The sequence below is a fragment of the Heterocephalus glaber genome, unplaced genomic scaffold (assembly GCF_053883595.1).
Source record: "Heterocephalus glaber isolate CG9 unplaced genomic scaffold, H.glaber_assembly_v1.0 deba00001553, whole genome shotgun sequence".
In the NCBI taxonomy this organism is placed as follows: Eukaryota; Metazoa; Chordata; class Mammalia; order Rodentia; family Bathyergidae; genus Heterocephalus; species Heterocephalus glaber.
This window is the reverse complement of record NW_028258344.1, coordinates 5520545-5541728: the sequence shown is the minus strand read 5'-3', so window position 1 is coordinate 5541728 and position 21184 is coordinate 5520545. Positions and strand designations below refer to the sequence as shown.

Below are 21184 nucleotides of genomic sequence, written 5' to 3'. Positions count from 1 at the left end.
CACAGCTCTTCACCTTCCTAAAACCACACTTCCAATTTTTAAATTGAATGTGTATTTTCACCTAGGAATGCCAAAAGGAATTTTATACCAATTTAAATAAAAGTAGATGCTGATGATGCATCTAAACCCAAATTAAAAATCACATGGCACAAAAATCTTTTTTAAGTGCAACTGTTTGAAATCCTTCCTGAATGACGATATGTTCCTTTACTGCCAGTGAAGCCTACATTTAAATCTCGGAGATTGTTAATTACAGATTCTTTGGTGCTGACCAGAAAGGAATTTTTTTTCAACTGATGAATTTTCAGATGGACAATTTTGGCTTGAAGGGCTTCTGCATGAGTGCTAGCAAAGGAACTTAAATTTTGTGAGTAACAAAGTGGTCCCCAGTGCATTGACTTTCTATCAAATGTTGGCTGACTTGCAGATATGAACAGTCCATACCAGGGGCAGGAAGAGTGGTCCTGGAAAGGTAAAGAGGAGACTTTTAATCCTGTAAAAGTGAAGCATGATCAAAATTTAGCTTCTGGCTCATAATCAACATTCTATCACCTTTAGCTTGATCCCACCCCAGGGATCACTCTTGCCACATAAATATTCATTGTGTAGACTCCCTAGGCTCCCTTTAAAATAGTACACAGTCATCTGCTTTCATTTGTTCCTACTCTTAAGAAAGGTTAAAAGTAAATTGAAATAGGGTCCATCAGTGTAGAGACACTGAGGACTTCTTACCCAAAACAGATACCAGATCAGAATCAAAATAGACCAGGGCCTCAGGCACTATTGGTCTGCTTGGCTGATGATTGTGTCCTGAGTTCAGGAGTCATCTCTGAGTCATTTACTCTTTTAGTTTGTTTTGGGACAAATAATGGAAGAGATGGGGGGACCCAACTTTAGGGAAACCATAAGATATTTCTGCCTCCTTACTGTGTTAGATGTAAAAGATTTTAACTGAAGTAAGATTTACTTTCTGCTTCAATGTATCTTAAAGAAAGAGAATCTATAGGAGAAATTATAGAGGTGTGGAAAATTAGACTGTAAGGTTTTCCTATGCTATGCTTATGCTTATGTCTCCCCCTAAGAAGACATTGGCAGTTGATGTCCCAATGTTGAAAACAGATTACTTGCATTTCTTGGGAGTATTAGTGGAAGAAGAAGAGGAAATAAAACATTTGACTCTTTTGTCATAGCAGGAAAAGGCCATTCCTCTAAGAATAGGCTCTTTCTTTTTTGTAAAAGAAAAACTGGAACCCCTTATTACCTTTGCTGCTATGTGGGTGCCACAAACTGTTTCTTCTCTGCGATGCTTGTTTGCCATCTTTGCCTTGGAGCCAGCTGACTATGGACTGAAACCTCTACAAACTCCATGATGAGAACAGTTTTGCTCTGCCACACACTCTGGCAGTGCTATGCTTCCTTACAACAGGCCAAAAGCCACAAGACCAGTTGATCATGGATTTAAACATCTAAAAATATTTGTTAAGTTTTGTCTCATGGCCTAGAACACCATCTGTTTAATAAACATTACAGAGCCCAATTCAGTACAATGTTGCCATGAAAATCTGCTTTTACAACTTTTGGAGGAGGTTTTAAGTGAGTCCATTAGGTGACTCAGCTACCAATCCAATGATAACTTGGATCATGTAAGCTAAAGAAGTTGTGACAGTGAGATGGAGCAAGATATGACAGGTAGGGAAGTACAGAATGAAGACCTTGATTCAGATGAGGAAGAAAACAGGAAAGTAAATAAATATTTGACCAGTCAAAATGCTACAAAATGGTCATGTACACCTGAATGATCCAACATTAGAACCTGGTCAGAAAATGTTATTAGGTTCTTGCCAGGAGTGAAAACTATTGGACAGAATGGCAACACTGAGAGTCAACGTTGGAAATTGTTTGTAATGGATGATATGCTACAAGATGTTTTGAAATACACTAATAATGAAATACAAGAAAACTTTCTATGTGCATGCATGCATAGTAATACTCATAAATACATTTATCATGAAATCTCACTATCTGAACTAAAAACTTTCATGGCAGGACTTTATCATTCTAGTCATCAGAATTTAAAGGATTTATGGGAAAGTGACAGTTGTGGCATTGAGATTTTTAGAATAATAATGATACTCAAGAGATTTGGTTTCCTTCAAAATTGCCTACATTTTGATGATAAAAATACCCACCAAGAAAGAAAAAAAAAAAAATTCAGCTGCTATTCTCTCATTTGTTGAAAGCTTTGTTTCAAACTGTAAAGGGATTTATACAATGTGCAAATACATGACAATTGATGAACACCTTGTATCATTTCATGATTGTTGAAGCTTTTGACAATATATGACAAATAAAACTTCCAAATATGGTATAAAATATATGCTCTGGTAGAACAGAAGACATTTTACACCTTGAATTTAGAAATTTATCCTGGAACTCAGCTGCTAGGACTTTATTCATGCCGTAATAAACTGTATCACATTGAGAACAGACTTGCTGCACCTATTTCCAAAAGTAACCAAATGTTGCATTTGACAAGTGGTTCACTAGTTACCCACTGATGTTATATCTGCTAAAAGAACACCAGTTTTCATGTGAAATAGGAAGAAAAGGGGCAAAGGGGAAGGAAGTGGGAGGGCTAGGGGAAAGGATAGAAGGGAATGGGATTAATATGAGAAAATGGAAAAATAGGAACAAAATCTTTGTAAATAGGGAGGACTGGAGGGGTTGAAGGGAGGGCTGGGCAAGGGTGAAAAATAAAAACCAAGAGAGACTATGTAAAGGTGCAAATTTCCCATGATGAATGTCATTATATTGTATACCTAAAATGTACCAATGAGTAGAATGAACAATCGATAATGCAAAATAGGAAGAAAAGGTCCAAAGGGGTAGGGGTTGTGGGAGGGGCAGGGGAAAGGAAAGAAGGGAAAGGAAAAATGATGAGAAATGGAAAAAATGGAAATAAAGTCTTTGTAAATAGGGAAGGGAGGAGGGGGTGAAGGGAGGGCTAGGAATGGGGAAAAAATAAGAACCAAGATGCATTATGTAAAGGTACAATTCCCAATGAGAAATGTAACTGTGTTGTATACTTACAATGTACCAATAAAAGAATTTAATAAAAAAAAATAAATTAAAAAAAAATTTAAAAATAAAAAAAAAGAACACCAGTTGACTAGCACAGGAACTATTTGCAAGAACAAAGCAGAGATTCTTGGGAAAATGTTCCAAGTTCACAATAAAGAAATGTAGAGTATAATCTTTGGATTTCAGTAAGGCATAACATTGCCCTCCTGTATAGTGAAGAAAAACATAGTATTGATACTGTCAATACTATGATTACACCATGATGATACGATTGATAGTGAACCTGGGCATGGTGGTACATGCCCTAATTCCAGCACTCTAAGGTTGAGGCAGGAGGATCCTGTAAGTTTATGGTCAATCTGTGCTACATAGTGAGTTCAAGGCTGTCCTGGACAACATAGGGAGACTTTGTCTCAAAACAAAACAAAACAAAACAAAAATGATTGATAGTGAATCCTCAACACAAATGAAGCCAGAAATGGTCACATTTTACAACAAAATGAAAGGTGGGATAGATGTTGACTTATGCAGCTACTATGATGTCACTTGAAACACAAAATGTTGGCCAATGATTGTATTTTACTCAATCCTAAACATATCAGGCATACTTTCATAGTTCACAAAGAAAATAACATGCACAAAATATCACAGAGAAATTTTCTTAGAGAACTGGACTGGAATTGATAAATGATCTATTACAACAGAGGAAAAACTGTATGTATCTACCCAAAGAACTCTGCAAAGAATTCTTGAGCAGCTCAGTGAACAGACAGGTGAAACATCACAAGACCCTCCTGAGAAAACAGGAAGACAAGCAAGATGTCAAGCATGTCCTGCAAAAAAAAGACAGAAAAAGAAAATACATGTGCTATCAGTATAAGGGATACTTGTGTATGGAACATGTGGTTTTTATGTGTGAAAACTGCCTTAGGTATGATAATTGAAGTAAAAACTATTTTTTGGTAAAGTTTTATTTATATTTTCATTGTAGTTTGCATAGGAATTTATTTCTGTTATTATTTTTTAGATTTAGTAAGCAAACTGTTGAAGTAGAAAATGTTGATGTTTATTCTAAACAGTATATATTTGATATTTTATTTTATTAATATTTTATTTTCTTGCTAAGTGCAAATTGTGTAATGTAATAGGAAGCTCCTGAAAAAAGAGGAAAAAAAGACAGATGAGAAGTATGCCTGCCAAACAGTAAAGGAAAGCTAACCACATGTGCTGTCAGTGTTAGTGAGATTTGTGTACGGAGCATGCTATTGTCATGTGTGAAGACTGCCTTATGTGTAATAATTGAAACAAAGATTATTTCTGTGTTAGAATTTTGTTTTTATTTTCATTTTAGTTCAATAGGAATTTATTTCTGCTGTTATTTTTTAGATTTTGCAAGCAGGTAAACAGTTGATATTGAAAATGTTGATGTTTATTCTAAACACTCATTATATATTAAAAATTTAATATTTAAAAAAAAAGAAAAACTGGAAGAATGTAAGAAAGAAAAGGCTCTCAAAAATGGCCATTAAATCTACTCATCCCCCTTTCCATTCAGTGTTTCCCCAGCACATCTGTGTGGCTGGAACTTCTCTTCTGGATGTGGTTGAGCAGACAATGGCAGCAGCAGGAATCAGAATCAAGGCAACTGCTTGATGAAAGTGAACCATAGCAGGGTGGTGGGAGAGAGGGAAAGGGCAGAAAGGAGCTATTTGTATAACCTTCTCTTGAATTAGACATATGGTTTCAAAACTCTTTATTGGCTCAGAAGTTAGAGTGCTTCTGTTTTAGAGTAGTGTCATTATTTACTAAACAGGCCAAAAGGTAGAAATGTTAAGAAGAAGGAAACTGTTCCTTGTCCTTGTTTCTCAAGGACAGTCTGTGCATTGTGCTAAGTGAAACAAGCTAGGGGCATAGGAAACCAGGGACCACATGTTCTCGTTCATCTGGAAGCTTAAAAAAGCTGGTCAAACAAAGCAGAATAGTGGTTACTAGAGACTGAGCTGAGAAGGAGGGGGGTAGTGAGAAGTTAGAGGACAGGTAGCAAAGTGCAATTAGATAGGACTCAATTCTAGTGTTCTCCCATTCAAGTACAAATCAAGCCTGACCCTGCTTAGCTTCTGAGATCAGATGAGATCAGGTGCATTCAGGGTTAAATTCTAGTGTTCACAGTAGATGATTATAATTTATCGTAACTCATTACAAGTCTCAAAATAACCCAAAGATATTTTCAGATTATCATATTTTCAAATTATATCCCATTAATATGCACAATCATTATGTGTCAATTAAAACATTCTTTAAAGTTTGTCTTGGTGAGTACCACCAGCAGGATCTAGGAACTTGTTAGAAGTATAGAATATTAGCCCTACCTAGAACTACTGAATGAGTAACAAAATCCCTAAGCAAGCTATGTGCATATTAATGTTTGAAAAATGTTGATCTGGAGGATTAGTAATGACCCTAGAGGCTTGGAAAGGTAGATTAATTACCCCAAGTCAGAGCTTGCACTGGCATTGTTACCAGCACTACATTTTCCAACAGGACGTAAAACACCTCCTGTGTTCATTCCCTGTAGAGCAATGACACTCAACATGGCTTACTGTATCACCGCATTAATTATTCTCACAAGTGTACATATCTATATATCAGCCAAAAAGAAAAAAGGAAGGCAAGAAAAGAGGAAGGGAGGGTGGGAGGGAGAAATAAGAGTGCAAAAGGAAAATGAATTCGTGTGTAAAGAAAGGGAGGAGAGAAAAAAAAGGAATGAGAAAAATATCACATTTTATTTATTTGATTTGATTTCGACCACACATCAAGACTATTTTTATTTATAGAGCCTTTGAGCCTCTCAACTGCTATTTCCAGATCCAAAACTTTCCACTTCCTTCCTCCAAAACTACCAAATAACATTGAATAGGTTGTGTGCAAGACACACATAAAGGTATGGAACTTTACATAAGACATCTGAGCAATAATAGAAACTGAACTGAGGTGATGGAATTTGAAGGAGCAGAGATGGGGAAAGGTAACCTGTACAATATCTGAGAATTGAAGATTTATCTGAAAGGGTTCAGGACACAGCCCTGATCATCTCAAATACATATGGTGAAATGTTGCAGGCTCAGAAATCAAGAAGAAAAGCTCACAAGAAATTCTCTGCACAGGACACTTTCTCTGTTATTCTCTGTCACAGGGTCAGTGTGTAAAGGGAAAGATCATAAGACCACCAGACCAGAGGAGATAGAACAAAAGGGCATGAGAAGCACCAGAAGTGGAAAACAATAATGAACTTTTTATCTGAATAAAGAAGGGTGTTTTTTTTTATAGGACAGAGGTTGTTTGACTGGTTGATTTCCACATCCATGAAGAATCAAGCAAAAGAACATAGCCTTCCTTTAAGCTAAAGGAAAAGCTTAGAAGGCTGAGGATTTAGCTCAGAGGCCAGGTCTGCCTCACAAGTGCAAGGTCCTGAGTTTGATCCTCAGTACCGGAAAAAAAGAAAAAAAGAAACAGCTTAGATTAGAAATTAAGCACATTTTTCTATAGAGAGATGTAACACTTCAGGCTATCTGGGTAAAATGGACAATGAGTAAGACAATGGATTTTTGAGAGCAGGATGTACAAGAAAAGAAAATCTCTTTGGGGAATGTTGAGACTTTTTCTGGATTAAATGCTTGTAGTAAAGCTCCATATTTAAAACACACACTCTGGTGTGTTACTTCTTCTGTTCAAGTCCCTGTGTAACAAGAACACCAGACAAGATTTAAGTCAGCCTGAATCCATTTACTAAGGATGGCTCTGCAACGAGGGATCTGTAAACTTAAGAACAGACTTCTCAGATATAATAGCATGTACGTCTCTTTTGTAAAGGCTGCAGAAGTGATCAGATACCACCTGTTCTGTGAGTTCAAGATTTCATCTTTTGGGAAATGAAGGGCCTGCCTGTTTTGTACTGATTCTGAAAATTTGGATATTTCCATGAGCATGCTTACAAAAGTATAAAAGTGTATGATGAAACTTTACTGAAAAATATTTTCTGGTTATTTTAAATCCACTTTTAAATCCACTTTTAAAACAGCCAACAGAGTGAAAACACGATCTACAGAACAGGGAAAAAAAATGTCACCAGCTATTCCGCGGACAGAGGACTAACATCAAGATTATATAAAAAACTTAGACACCCAGTCAAAAAATGGGCAACTGAAATGAATAGACACCTCTCAGAAGAAGTACAAATGGCCAATAAATACATGAAAAAATGCTCATGGCTGCTGGCCATCACAGAAATGCAAATTAAAACTGCACTGAGATACCTTCTTACCCTAGAAAGAATGGCTATCATCAAAAAAAATCTAGTAATATCAAATGTTGGTGAGAATGTGGGGAAAAAGAAACTCTACTACATTGTTAGTCAGAAGGTAAACTAGTTACAACCACTATGGAAGTCAGTGTGGAGATTCCGCAAAAAACTAAAACTAGAAATTCCATTGACCCAGTTATCCCCCTTCTAGGTATTGTCCCAAAAGATTTAAAATCATCATATTACAAGGATACATGTATACCCATGTTTCTACCAAGCAGCATCTTTTTAAATAGCTAGATCTTGGAAACAGTGTATATGTCATTAACAGATGAGTAGATAAGAAAAATGTAGTATTTATATACAGTGGACTACTACACTCCCATAACAAAAGAGAAATTTGAGGGATTCATAGGTAAATGGATACAACTTGAGAATATAATATTAAGTGAAATAAGTCAGACATACAAGCTCAAATATCACAGTGTTTCAAATAAAGAGAAAAATCTGAAGCAGGGAGATGTTCAAATACATATTTCCCCAAATCACAAACTCCACTGTTTTAAAAACTTCAATATATATGCTAATCGGTTTCATTATACTACAGGTTTATCTTAGTTTGTTGAAAAAAATAGATTTGTGTTATCTGTTTCTTTTTTGTAAGAATCATTTTGGTTTATGTCTTGTACTCTGAGTAACTACTTTAAAGAGAACAGTACACAGTGTAACTATTGTTATTCTCTTATTAAAAAAATAAGAAAGCTGTGTTATTGGAAATATGAAAAATAAAATGTCTCTTAAAAAATAAGTGAAGAATCCAGGATAGTAGCACTCTATAAAAATTAATAAGCTCAGCATTTCAGTCAAGGAAATGCATTGCTTCTGAGACAGATGCCTGTAAATCTCACTGAAGCAGCATTATTTTGAAATTTCCCCAGCCTCAGAAAATTGTATTAAGCACAGGAATAGAGCAGCACTGGAGGCACTGGATTCCTGGCCTGAGTTTCTGATATGAGATAGTAAGAATTGGTAATATGTACAATTTTAAAATCAACTGACCTGAACCATTCTTTGCAAACAGATAAGGTAGTTCTAAGAATCTCCTTACTCAGGGACTTGAGAGATCTTTGGTACCATGTATATTACTAGTCTAAAGATGGTATATGAATAACCAAACTTGCTTCTTCTCTAAAATCAATTTCAACCAATATTTTCACTAGTTTTCTTGGTTTGAATTTTAAAATGAGCACGTTTTAGAGGCAGGTGGAATTATGCTTATGTTTATAAAATTAGTAGCAGTAGGGAAACTTTTGACATGATTTCCTCATTCGTAGAGTATTAGGTAAGAATTCTCCCTCAAAATTCCTCCAGAAGATACTGGTTTGTGATCCTCTTTATTTGTGGCAATGCCTCTAATAATGAGCAAGTTGTTTTAGACAAAACTTGCTTCACTGTCTCTTTTAAAAGAGGGAGAATAAATGTGCAAAGGTAATGTTTAAATGAAGCTTTTCTCTGTTCTTGTTTAAACTTTCTTGTTACATGTGACCTGACACTATTTTCATTTAAATACATATCATTTTAATTAATGTACTGATTTTATGAAAGACAACTTAAACCCATAATACTTTACTGTACAGTAAAAATTAATACAATGAACACTCACCAGAAGATTTTTATTTATGACCAGGTCTTCACTTATTTTCTGATGTTCATTAGCTCTTATAAAACAAATAACTGTGGCTAAAACAAATAGGTGCCATGACTTATGTTTAGATCATCAAGTCCAAATTAATCAGATATTTGAAAGATGTTCTAACTTCTCTTCAGCTAAGATCGAAAATGATAGCACTCTAAAAGCAGATTCTGGCAAACCACAGTTACATAAAATGCCTTTTCAATTTTTGCACTCTATTACCCTTTATTATTATAGGAAAATGGTTTTATCGCCTGATTACTGAGAAAGCATGAAAAAACCTTGCCTTCCAAATCTGAGCCAGTCCTTGACTAGTGATGAACAAAGCCAGGCCATCTGTTCTGAATATCATTACTACTTTGGCCATTTGGGCAAGAGATCTATCTGTTCTGCTTCCAAGAGAGGTTTAAGATTGGAAAACTGGAATGAAATAAGTAGACAGGAAGAGACATTTGAACAAACAATTTTCCAGTGAGAGCTATCTATTTGTTTGCTTGTCGTTTCTATCGTTTTAATTTTCATTCCGGCCAGAGAGGTGATCTTTGGGGTCCTATTTTACAAAACATTTCCGTGAAAAACTTAATTCTAGAGTTTCTACAGTAAATGTTTAGGAAGGGAAAAGCGTCTAGGTGAATGTGAGTCATCAGTCACCCCCGCCCTGCTTCTGGTGATCCTCCGTTGGAGAACCAGAAACATGAGTTGAGGTTACATTTCTGTCTTTCTAGAATCACATTATGCCTCAGGCCATGTTAATTTCCTGCACTAAACAGTTCCTAATCTGCTGAAAGGCAGCTGGCTAACTGCTGGTGTCTGGCAAGTCCCCATCTGTCTCTGTGGCCGGGGTCTCTCCCTCCTGCTTTCACTTTGCCTTTCTCTGGAGCAGGCTCCTCTCTTTGTTTTCAGGGGTGTCATTCACCTGAACTTTTCTTCCTATGCCTGTAAACTTGAGCTTTTGTCCTCTACCCTGCGGACCTCGGGCTTTGTCCAAGTGACAAGACACAGTTGTGTGGACTAGTTACCGCGCCGGTGATGGTGGAGATGATGACGCGGATGGGAGAGATGGGGTGCTGCTGGTGTAAAGCGAGCGCAGGCTGAGCGGGAGCCTCGTGGAAGATGGACCGCGGAGGCGGTGGCGAGTGGGGTGCGGGAAGGGAAGGGAGGGATTGCAGATGGGAGCTGTCCACGCACCAAGTGCTGAAACGCTGCAGCCATGGCGGGGGGGGGGGGCTCGGGGAGGCGGGGAGGTGCTGCAAATACAGAAGGGAGAAAAAGGCAACAAATACCTTCACACAGCCGCCCAGGCTTGCTTTGGGAATGTGTTTCTGCAGGTGTCCTCCCGGCTGAACGGGGTGAGTGAGATCTCCTATTCTGGCAGGTTCGAGCTCAGATTTCTCTAGAAAGCTGTGAATGAGCCCCGGTGGCTCCACGGGGCTGTGATTTTGGTGGGAGGCGTGTGCGCCGAGACTCTGTCCTTCTATACCGAGCCTGGCTTTCCCCTGGGTCCTAAATGCCTCCGCACAGTTGCACGCCTTCATTCTGCCAAGACAGTACCAAGAATTATTGTAATCAGTTAACATCTGGGAAAAAAAGTGCAGGAACCATCCCTCTCCACCCAAAGTTAAAAACAGACTCTTTTAAAAGAATTAAGGCAAGCTCTGAAATAGTCCGGTGTATGTGTATGTGTGTTTGTGTGTACATTCGATAGATAAGAAAGTATCATGGACCTACAGAAAAAAAGAATGGATTATTTTATTAACAAATGGTGTCAAGAAAATGTACTATTTGACAAGGCTCAAATTAAAACATCATCTCACCAAAATAAATTAAACATAGATAAAATATCTCGATAAAAAGCAAAAATAACTAAAAATATATAAACATTTACTGATTTTAGGATATGAAAGGTTTTCTAAACATAAGAGGAATGGAAGAAATCACAAAGAAAAAAGATCAATAAGTATAAGAGCATTAAAAGGTTTCCAAAGTCAAAGTGTGTAAATATAAATTACCACTTGGAGAAAAATTACATCAAATATATGCTTCACACATAAAATGTCTCATAAGTCAAAAACAAAAAAAAAGAGACAACCTTGCAGAAAAAAAAAAGAGAGAGGAGGGGCAAATAATAAAGAAATCACAGAAGGAAAAGATGCAATCAACACATTTAAAGAATTAACCTCACCAGGAAATGTTTTTAAAAGAAGAAAAACATTAAAATAGCACTGAGGTGTGGTTTTCACTCAAGTTTTGAATCTGCACAATATCTCACATTGTTGAGAAAACAGTGAGACAGTATAACCTTCTACAAATGTATTTCACAGCATACACATCAAGTATTATGAAATCTGCATGACATTTAGACCCAATAATTATATTCCACCACTTTATGTTGGGGATGTATTAAGATATGAAGATAAAGATTTATGTATATAAATTTCATTTATGAACATAAAATTGTCAAAATAGCAAAAGTATTAACTTTTTGATATATACTATAATATTTGCAGCTACTAATAACATATTTAAGACTATTTAAGTCAAAAAATTCCTGAAAAGCAAGATACTAACTACAGCACCTCCCTCTCCCTCAGTTATTAAGTTAATAATGAGTTATGGGTCAATTTCTTTTCCTTTTTTTTTTAACTTGACGTTCCTCATTGTGTTTGTCTAAAGTTTCCATATTTATTTTTAAAAACCTTACATCACATTTTCAAACAAACTTTCTATCGTATATTTCACAGAGATTTTAAACTCATCAGAGTGCTTCCAACTTTAACATAGTATTATATTTACTTACTTATTTAGTTACTATCTCTCTCTCCCCAATGGCAAAGAACATGCTTTGTTCTCTACTGCTGTTTCCTAGCACTGAGACATAGTTCTGTAACATCATAGGAGTTCAATAAATATTTACTGAATATAAAAACAAGTGGATAAATGAATGGATGACATCTGCACACAGATATGCAAATATATTTAAAATATTTTACCAAGCTATGAATTTCATACACAAATGATGTAGGACATCAAACAGATCTGAGGTTTATGCCGAGTTTTGATCACATCAGCACAATTAAAGTAGCATCTTTAGAGGAACAGCTAATCATGGACATGACTTGCAAAATTGCACCAAATGTGAATTTTTTAAAGGAAAATATTTTCTCCATCTAATTCCCAATGTAATACTAATTATTTCCTTTTGATCTTGGCCTCTTTTAAAAGTGTTATATACTTGGGCCAGGGATTTATCTCAGTGGTTCCGCCGCCTAACCCCGCAAGCAAAAGGACCCAAGTTCGATCTCCGGTACCAAAAAAAAAGGGTTATATGCTTAGCTTTCTTTTGATATTTTAATGTTGATATTTCAGTTTTATTTCTCTTCTTCCCTCCATTCCACTGGTAACTGACTTAGATGTTTCAGAAGTATATGATTTTTAAGTGTATTTGAAGACCTTTATTCAACCAATACCCTTTCAGTTACTCTTCACTATCTATTGGATGACATCAGTGATGACTCAGCTAAATTTTATCCGTATTTTCTAACCTGAGATAGAAAGTCATAATATATATAATAATTTAAAAATTCAGATTTTCTACTTGAGAAATCTTTATAGAAGAAAGTCATCCTCCAAGTATGAAGCTGAGACATAATCTCATAGTGCTCCTGCCTGATCTTGTAATGGAAACAATAGAAATTGGCAGAGAAACCACAGAAGCTACTAGCTACCAGAATGTAATCTTATATTGTGAAAATTTTTCAAGTAAGTTTAAAATTCACCTTCACTTATTAGTGTGCAAAACATTCTACTTTTAAAAAGTCACTTTTATAGATAATTAGGGCAGATATGCTGGACATATTAAAAGATTTACTTTTTCCCAAAGTGTCAATAAAGATATATCCTTTCCCTTTATATTAATTGACATATCACTTATGATAATATTTTTCTTTCTGTTTTATTTAAAATTCCCATGTAAGGACAACTGCCCCTCACTGAATAATGTACATGTGCACTCTGTGTTGAGTTCATCTTTTGGTCTGTTTCTTGGGACCCAGGATGACTTTGCTCAAAGATTTTGCCTGATACCAGCAAGTAGAAGCTTCTGTGATGGGTTTTTCTGCATTCACCCTGATTGACATTGTGCTGATATTCTTCACATTCTACTCAATCTGTGCTTCAACTACTCACACTGCATTTGCCTATGTGTTTGTTTGCCAGGAATTCTCCATGTATCCCTTTGTGCATAAGTTGCCAATGACAAGGGTGCAAATGTGGCCTGCTCAGAAGCATCTTCCATACTGCTTGACCTTGTACCTTGACCTTGTCGGCTACTCATTTCTCCACTGACTTCAAGAACCACATTGATCCTGTTGACTATGCTGTGATCTAGGTTTGGATACCTGGAGAGTGATTTTTATTGGTTTCCTAGTGACAGGTGAAGGATCTATCTACATGAAGTGGGGAGACCAGACAAAATAAATTAACATCTAGAAAAATCTTAATATGCATGAAAAAATGTTAGGATATTACAATGGCAAGAAAAATATTTCTGAACATTTGCATAGCTTGGGTGTTTAAGGACTTGGAAAAAAGTATAAGAAATGAGGTCAAATTGCAAAAGTAAGACTATTCTAGTTATCTGGGTCATATTTTGCTTTTCCTATAGTTTCTTTATATATATCCCCAAATATACAGTCAAAAGATCTGTCATTACTATTTCTATTACTTAATGCGCAAGCCTATTTTGAAGTTTTGGAGTTTTTATTAGTCCATATGGGTTAGGTAATGCTGAAAGAACAAATTAACTCCTCAGCTCTACTGGTTTCCCACACCAGTGGCTTCTTACTTGTTCACAATGGGAAGGAGATTTGGGAGGAGAAGATGAGTTCTGTTGTCTTGAGTCACCCAAGGACCAAGGAAGGAATTATCACAACAGAGAAGAGTAATACACGAAGAACTGATGCCTGCTACTATCCTTCAGTAAAAAAAGAAAGAAAGAAAAGAAAAATTGCATCATTTCTAGTCACAGTCATGGCCAAAACAAGTCATATAACCCTGCCTAGGTGTAAAGGGGCTGAGAAATGTAGACAAGCATCAGAATATTTGATGATCAGTTAATGTTTCTACAGCAGGATGCCCTTAACTTCCTCCTTACCACAGACAAAACACACTCAACCCATCTCCAAATATTTCTTCAGCCACTATATCTGTTCCTGTGCTCCAGACCTCTAGAATTTATGCAGTTGTCTTATTGCTACCATATCCAGATATGGAACCTCTTGTTCTGGAGATCTATAACTAAAAATACAAGTTATCTATAATCACTTCACTTTATATTTCTGCATCAATTACTTTTTCTTTGCTGGAGCAAAATACCCCACATTCAGAAGTTAAAGAAGAATTTATTTGGGCTCACATTTTGTAGAAGTTTTAGTCCACAGGCTGGCTCAAAGGCAAGGCAGCATGGCAGAGGGACATGGCAGAGGAAAAAGAGCTTAGCAAGGTAGGTAGGAAGCAGCAAAACTTCCTCTTGCTTTTGCATTTAATCCATCCAGGCTACATGTGTATTTGTTGGTGCCACCCACACCCAAGGTGGATCTTCCCTCTTTATAATAAATCCATCATCCATACCCAGAAGTCCGCTAAACTAATCAGTGGGCTAATCCAGTATCACACACCCATAATCAAGTATCACACACTCATGATTCACTCACTCCCAAAAGCCCCACCTATGAGTGCATGAGGATTTGGGAGGACATCTAGATATAAGCTATAACAGTATCCAATACACAGTATTAGTCAGGGGACAGATTTACTGCAGTAAGCACCTCATTCAGAAAGGGAAGGATGGAAGATACCTGAGTGTCACTGAGCCCAGCAACCCTACAATCGTATAGAGTAGTTTTGGTGAAGACCTCCTATGCTGGGGGCTAGGAGCATTCTTTGATGATGGCCTTACACTGCTTTCTGGGAGAGGCTTCTTTTTCTATTCCTTTGTTTTCCATGACCTCTGACACCACAGTCTGGGGTGTTCTTGTCTTTTTCCATTATTCTCTGTGGCCACATACAGAATGGGAATTATAGGATATGCTCTCAGTTGAACATCAGCTTTCAATTTTGGTTTTAGCTACATAAACACCTCTTTCTGAGTGGCAGTATGCACTCAAGAAATCACACAAATCACATAGTTAAACATTTATATATTTTTTCATGTATGCCCTCAAAAGACTAAATAGGTAAGCAAACTGAAAGGTAGGAAAGTGGTACACAAATTGAATCCCTGAAATGTCAATCTTTCTCTGTCATGACCACTACTCAGCGGCTTCTGGTCATGGACATTTCCATGCTTCTTGGAGAGATGTGGTGAGTCAGATTCACAGGTTGTGTCACAGGACATATGATACTATAGAAAGTCAGGTGTTTCTGACTGGAGCATGGATGATGGTGATAAACTTCCCATCCTGCTGGTTCAATTACTACAACACTTAGAATTATATCAATAGCTTGAATGTTCCTAGATTGCCATATTCTGATCTGTTCCAAGAAATGAGGCAAAATGCTTAAGTAACCTGGTTTCCTTTGGAACAACATTAGAAAGTTTAATCAAATTTAGCTCAGATCTAGCCAAGCAAATGGTTGCAATCAGAAGGAGACATTGTGTACTATATTTTGAAATGTGCACATCTCAGTATCCTTGATGGATGGCCTGGTTCTCAGCCCATGTTCTTCCTATAGAAGATGGAGTTTCCAAGAGCTACTATAGTTCTTTAAGGGCTCACAGTCATTTTTACTCCAAGCTCATAGTTTTCTTGGAAGTATAGCTTTCTGAAGACCTCAGAGGATCATCTTGGTTCTGTCTTAATCAGTTCTGTGTTTCAATAAGCACACCATAGATCTTACAAGACACAGATCTCAGATATGCTATATTTTGGGGGCCTTTTCAGCACATACTTCTCTGAATTTATGTGATCTTCTCTGAATTAGTAAGGAGTAAGACCAGATCCTTTACCTGATTGTTTTCCTTGAAACATTCTAACTTATTGAGACATTTTAAATTGACATGAAGATCATACTCTTTAATTTCTTGCCCCAAAAATGGTTTTAATGGACTTGTCCTCAAATGCTTGCTTAATTTTACCTCTTTCTTTGAGAGCAAAAATGGTCTTTTCCAACATGACAATCTTGGATTTCTAGAAGTCTCTATCCTATTATATTTGCACTTACCAAACAAGCCCATTTCTTTGGTTATTATCTTGCAAACTGGAACAAATAATAACAAAGACATATTAACAACACTTTGTTTTTCACCCACTTCCCCCTAGATGTGTAATCTTACTCCTATGTAATTGCAAGTGACAGTTTCTCCAAATGTTTCACCACTGGGTAACATGGATTATCATTCCTGCCTTGTGTATTAAATTTCTAACCATGTATTGCCAACCACTAAGTCAGCAGTACACATTGTTTTTAACATAGCACTTCCAGGAGATGCTAGGCTATGTTTCAATAATAAATAACCCTAAAGATATCAATGGCTTAATACAATAAGCTTTTATTTCTCATTCTCAATGCTAGTTCCTAGGGATATAGGGTATAGGAGAAATAGAAGGTCTTTCCTCAAAAAAGTCAGACTCATGGGCCGGGGATTTAGCTCAGTGGTTCTGCCACCTGCCTTGCAAGCACAAGGTCCAGAGTTAAATCCCCGGTACAAAAAAAAAAAAAAAAAAAAAGTCAGACTCAGAAAAGTCCCTTCATTTTGAAAGTCATCATGGCAGAAGAAATGGATACAATTGAACTCACACTCCTACAAGTAATAGACGCCATTTCTATTCATCACATGTTGACCAAAATAATTCATTTAGTGCTACTAAACTGCATGACCTGGGAAAGGTAATAATATTTGATGTGCAGTAGAAGGTCAAAAGGAAATACAAACTTAAGCTCGTTTCTAGGAGGCTAAAAGCAAAGATCTAATAATTCATCATTATATAGTGATATTCCAGAGGATCAGTGTGCTGCATCCAACATAAGAAGGTTGAAAATTCTTGACAAAAAGAACATTTTTTACTGAATGTCCACAGTGTATCAAACAAGGAAGCATAGCCACTGTTATCAAATTACCATTTCTCTAACTTGAAAACAGAAGGGTCAGTAATCAATACCATTATGACTGAGGAAAGAACATGAAAGTTAGAGATAGAGGTGCCTGGTTCAAATCCTACTATCTGTGGGATCTCAGCTGAATTACTGCAGTAAATATGCACGTTCTATCTGGCAAACGCTCCTGGAGCAAGCAGCTCCTCTTCCTCTGTTATCCAATATTCCAGACCATGTTATGGGGAGGCACTCAACACTCTGGTCAATCATTGCTGCAGAGCACTACAGTGGGTGAAGAAAGTAAGCAGAAATGAAGCCAGACAGAGTATGGAGATCTATAAAAAAAATGGATGTAGGAGAAATTTGATTTCCTGTTCCAGGGTTTTGGTTCCTACAGCTTTTCCTTTAACAATCTGAAGCAGCAGCTCATTTTAATTGGGTTTTTATTATTAATAATAAAATAGTTTTGCTTCATTTTGTCGATCTCTCTGAAATACTTCAAGAGATCTTACTACTCAGATGATAATTTCTCCATGGGACCTGATTCTACAGAGAAGAAAACAGGTCCTCCTGCTGAACACCCTAACCTTGGGAGAAGAAAATAAGGAGCAGTGAGTTGTAATGGGCATTGCCCATGCCAGGATTTTCCTAGGAGCTGTCTAACTACTTACCAAGATTACTCTAAGAAATACCTTTCCACACAAGGCTTCCATTTGTCAGGCCAAAAGGAAGCAACTGAATCATAGAATCTATATTCCTTAATTCCCACCAAACTTCTCCAAAATATTTGAGAGGAGCGATTCTTTATGTATGATAATTGTGTGTTAGTCTCTTTCAAATGTGCAAGAAACAGATCCATACTTCATTTACTTCATCAAATGAGAGTTTTTATAAGGGTATGTAAATAATAATAATAACATAGCTAAGAGTTATTAATCTTTTACTGCATAAAAATATAGTAAGCAATTTACAAGCATCATGACACTGAATCTTTATAACAATTCCATGAGTGAGGTTTTTGTTTTTGTTTTTGCAGTACTGGGGTACTTTTACTGTCATATTTTACTAGGGAAATTGAGTCATAGGGAGTTGAAGTAATGGGCCTGAATTATGAGGGCAACTGAGATCATAACTCACATCTGTCTGTTTCTAAGGTCAGTGCTCTGAACCATTATTCTATACGATAGGAATTCCAGGAGACTCAGGCAATCAGAACTTTGGAAAACAAAAGAGCACCATATCTCTATGTCAGTGATATGGTCTTATAATCAGGTTCTTTCTTAGTTTCTCCCACAACTCTAGTCACATTGGGTATTAAAACATTGCATCTGAATTTGGGGAGACATGAGTAATTGTCCATAACACCACAAAATGTCTTCCTTACCTTTTGGGTAGTGCACATGAAGCCGGCCTATATTCATCCTCCTCGTTCCAATTCAGTTCACCAATTAATGTTACCTTCCAACATATTTATGTTAGGACTGAATGAACCACATTTCTTTAGAATTTTCTGGAAGATTTTTCTTTCAGTGCTGGGGATTGAATCCAAGACCTTTGTGCTAAAGCTACATCCCCAGTTCTTTTTGAATTTTGAGACAGGGTCTCACCAACTGCTGAGTTGCCCAGGCTGGACTCAAATGTGCAGTCCTCCTCCCTCAGCTTTTAAGAGTGCTTGGATCAGCACTTGGATCAGCGTGTGCCACCACACAGCTCTGAAAATTTTTATAATGATGCTGTTGATTCTGCTCAAGAGGAAGAAACTATGTAGAGTAAATGTTGCAAATCTAAGTTTCTTGGTATGGATTTGAGAGCCTTTATCATTGTTTTCAACAATGAAAAGCACATGCATTCTTAAGTGGAGTTTAATACTACTTAAGAGGAAAAGACTATGAAGGTGAACACATGCACATTAATAAACTGGTAACCACCTATGAGGACTAAAGTATTTTAAGGTACATGACAGAATACTTCCAATACTTTTTTTTCTTCTTTGTTTTCTTTTGTTTTTGTTTTGAGCTGTTATATTTACAATAAGGAGCTTTCTTACCACGAATAAAGGAAGGGCAAAGAAATTCATATCTAATTTCTTTTTAAAAATACTTTGTTAATATATGTCAATGCAGCTATTAATGATCTTACTATTTCCATTTTTTCAATTTCAATATAAATAAATATTTTAGTGTAAGACTCATGACCAATAACTCCTCCATACCAAGCGTCAACTGTGTCATTTTAAAAATTAAATTCAGTGAAATTGATAGTATTTTGAATTTCAGAAGAGAAACTAATGTAAAAAATAAACTACAGAAAGTGTGTATTTAAAGTTTGTTATTTACTATTCCATTTAAAAATTAATTCTTTTGCACCATGCTTTGAGTAATATGAGTAATAATGTGTACAGAAAATATCTAAGTATGCTGCCTTTTAATCTTATTTAAAATAAGATGCTTAAAATTCCCTCTTTTCTTTTGTTCAGGTAATTTTAGACCTTGAAAAATATTGTCATACAAGATGAGGCCTCATTTTTTCTAATTAAATTAATTTAAAACTTTAATCACAGTTATTGTATTATTTCTGAAAATATAATATAATATAGATATATATTCTCAAACATCAACTCACCAGTGTTTAAAATTCATCTTGTGATCCAGGTAAAGTTTACATCCTGCCAATCTCCTAAAACTTTCAGTAGAAAGTTTAGAGAGAGTTACAGTTTGGGAAACTAGGGTTACAAATCAGCTCTGCCTGGGTTACAGCCACTGTGAGTTCATCTGTCTGTAAAATTTTAACAAAATTATTCAACTTCTGTGGAATGATTTTTGCAGATTATTTCAGTACTAGAAGAGTTCAGTTTCTAAATGTGTAACTTGCAAGTCATTACTCTAGGAGACAATTAGAAAAGAGGGAACTGGGCCTGGGAATAGGAAAGAAAGGTAAAGTTAAAGGGAGCTTTTGCATGGAGACTCAGGAGGGACAAGGAAACCAAGGCACCTCTGAACTAAGGAGGGCTTTAAATTCCTGACAAAGGGTAAGCTGGAGTTGGATGCAAAATAGAAGCTAGTTGTGAGTAGGAGCTTTCTATGAAGTCATAGAGGCAGAGCTGTATTGTAAGGAGACAGATGGACTGGGAAACACACCTCAGGTTTCTTGAAGCCTAAAGTGTTTTCCATATGGCAGAGTCTAGATCAGTACAAAGGGCCTCTGTACCTTGCAGCAAGCACTGCCAATACCTCTCTCACCCTTTTATTATTATTATTTGGTTTTTGTGGTACCGGGATCGAACTCAGGACCTTGCACTTTCAAGGCAGGCTCGGTGCTACTGAGCTAAATCCCCGGCCTGCATCTCTCACCCTTATGTGATCTCTCAAACCTGATCCTACACAGGGGCATTATGTCTGTCTATGAGGAAGCCCAATCCATGACTGTGACTTCTGTTGTAAGCTTGGGCTATCAATACTCTAGTACTCAGCACCAAGCTGGCACAGAAACCTCAAGAGCATGGGATTAGGAAAGAAATATCTATATCTGTATGTTCTATGGCCAAGCCCTCCTAAAATGGGAGAGGTTTGGGACAAGATTGCTTTCAGTGATTTCAAGGCTCCTTTTACACTGAAGACTGAAGAGGAAAAGGAGGAGATAAAGAAGAAAAGGAGAAAAAAGAGAAGGAGGAAGAGAAGGGAAGGAAGGAGAGAAAGAGGAGGTAAGATATTTTGAGCATTTGCTTTGAAACCAGGAGGAAATAAGAAAATAATGCTCACAATAAGGAAATAAACATAAGGATTCTTTTGAAATTATAGAGAAGGATGAGCCCTAAACATTTCCTAGAAATACAAGACCGATAAGTAGAAACCAAGGTTACAGTACGCGTCACTGCTACTTAAACAAGTATGTAATGACAGAATGTTTCCTTTGCTTCTGGAGTCTCTCTACTGCTTTATTCAGTTGATGTGAGAAGTTTCATTACAGAAGAGGCCTTCTGTTTTTGCTCACCACTATGCCTATTGTGGGAGATCAGC

At 36.6% G+C, this 21184-nt stretch overlaps 1 protein-coding gene across 1 annotated transcript in view; it reads right to left on the bottom strand.

The window, feature by feature from the left end:
• The window catches only part of Clvs1 (clavesin 1), a 247551-nt gene extending 236999 nt beyond the window's left edge, over positions 1 to 10552 (bottom strand). Inside the window, exon 1 of the mRNA XM_004842139.3 lies at positions 10358 to 10552. The gene's annotated coding sequence lies outside the window, so the exon portion shown is untranslated. The remainder of the gene's footprint in view (positions 1 to 10357) is intronic.
• Positions 10553 to 21184: the final 10632 nt, after the last annotated feature.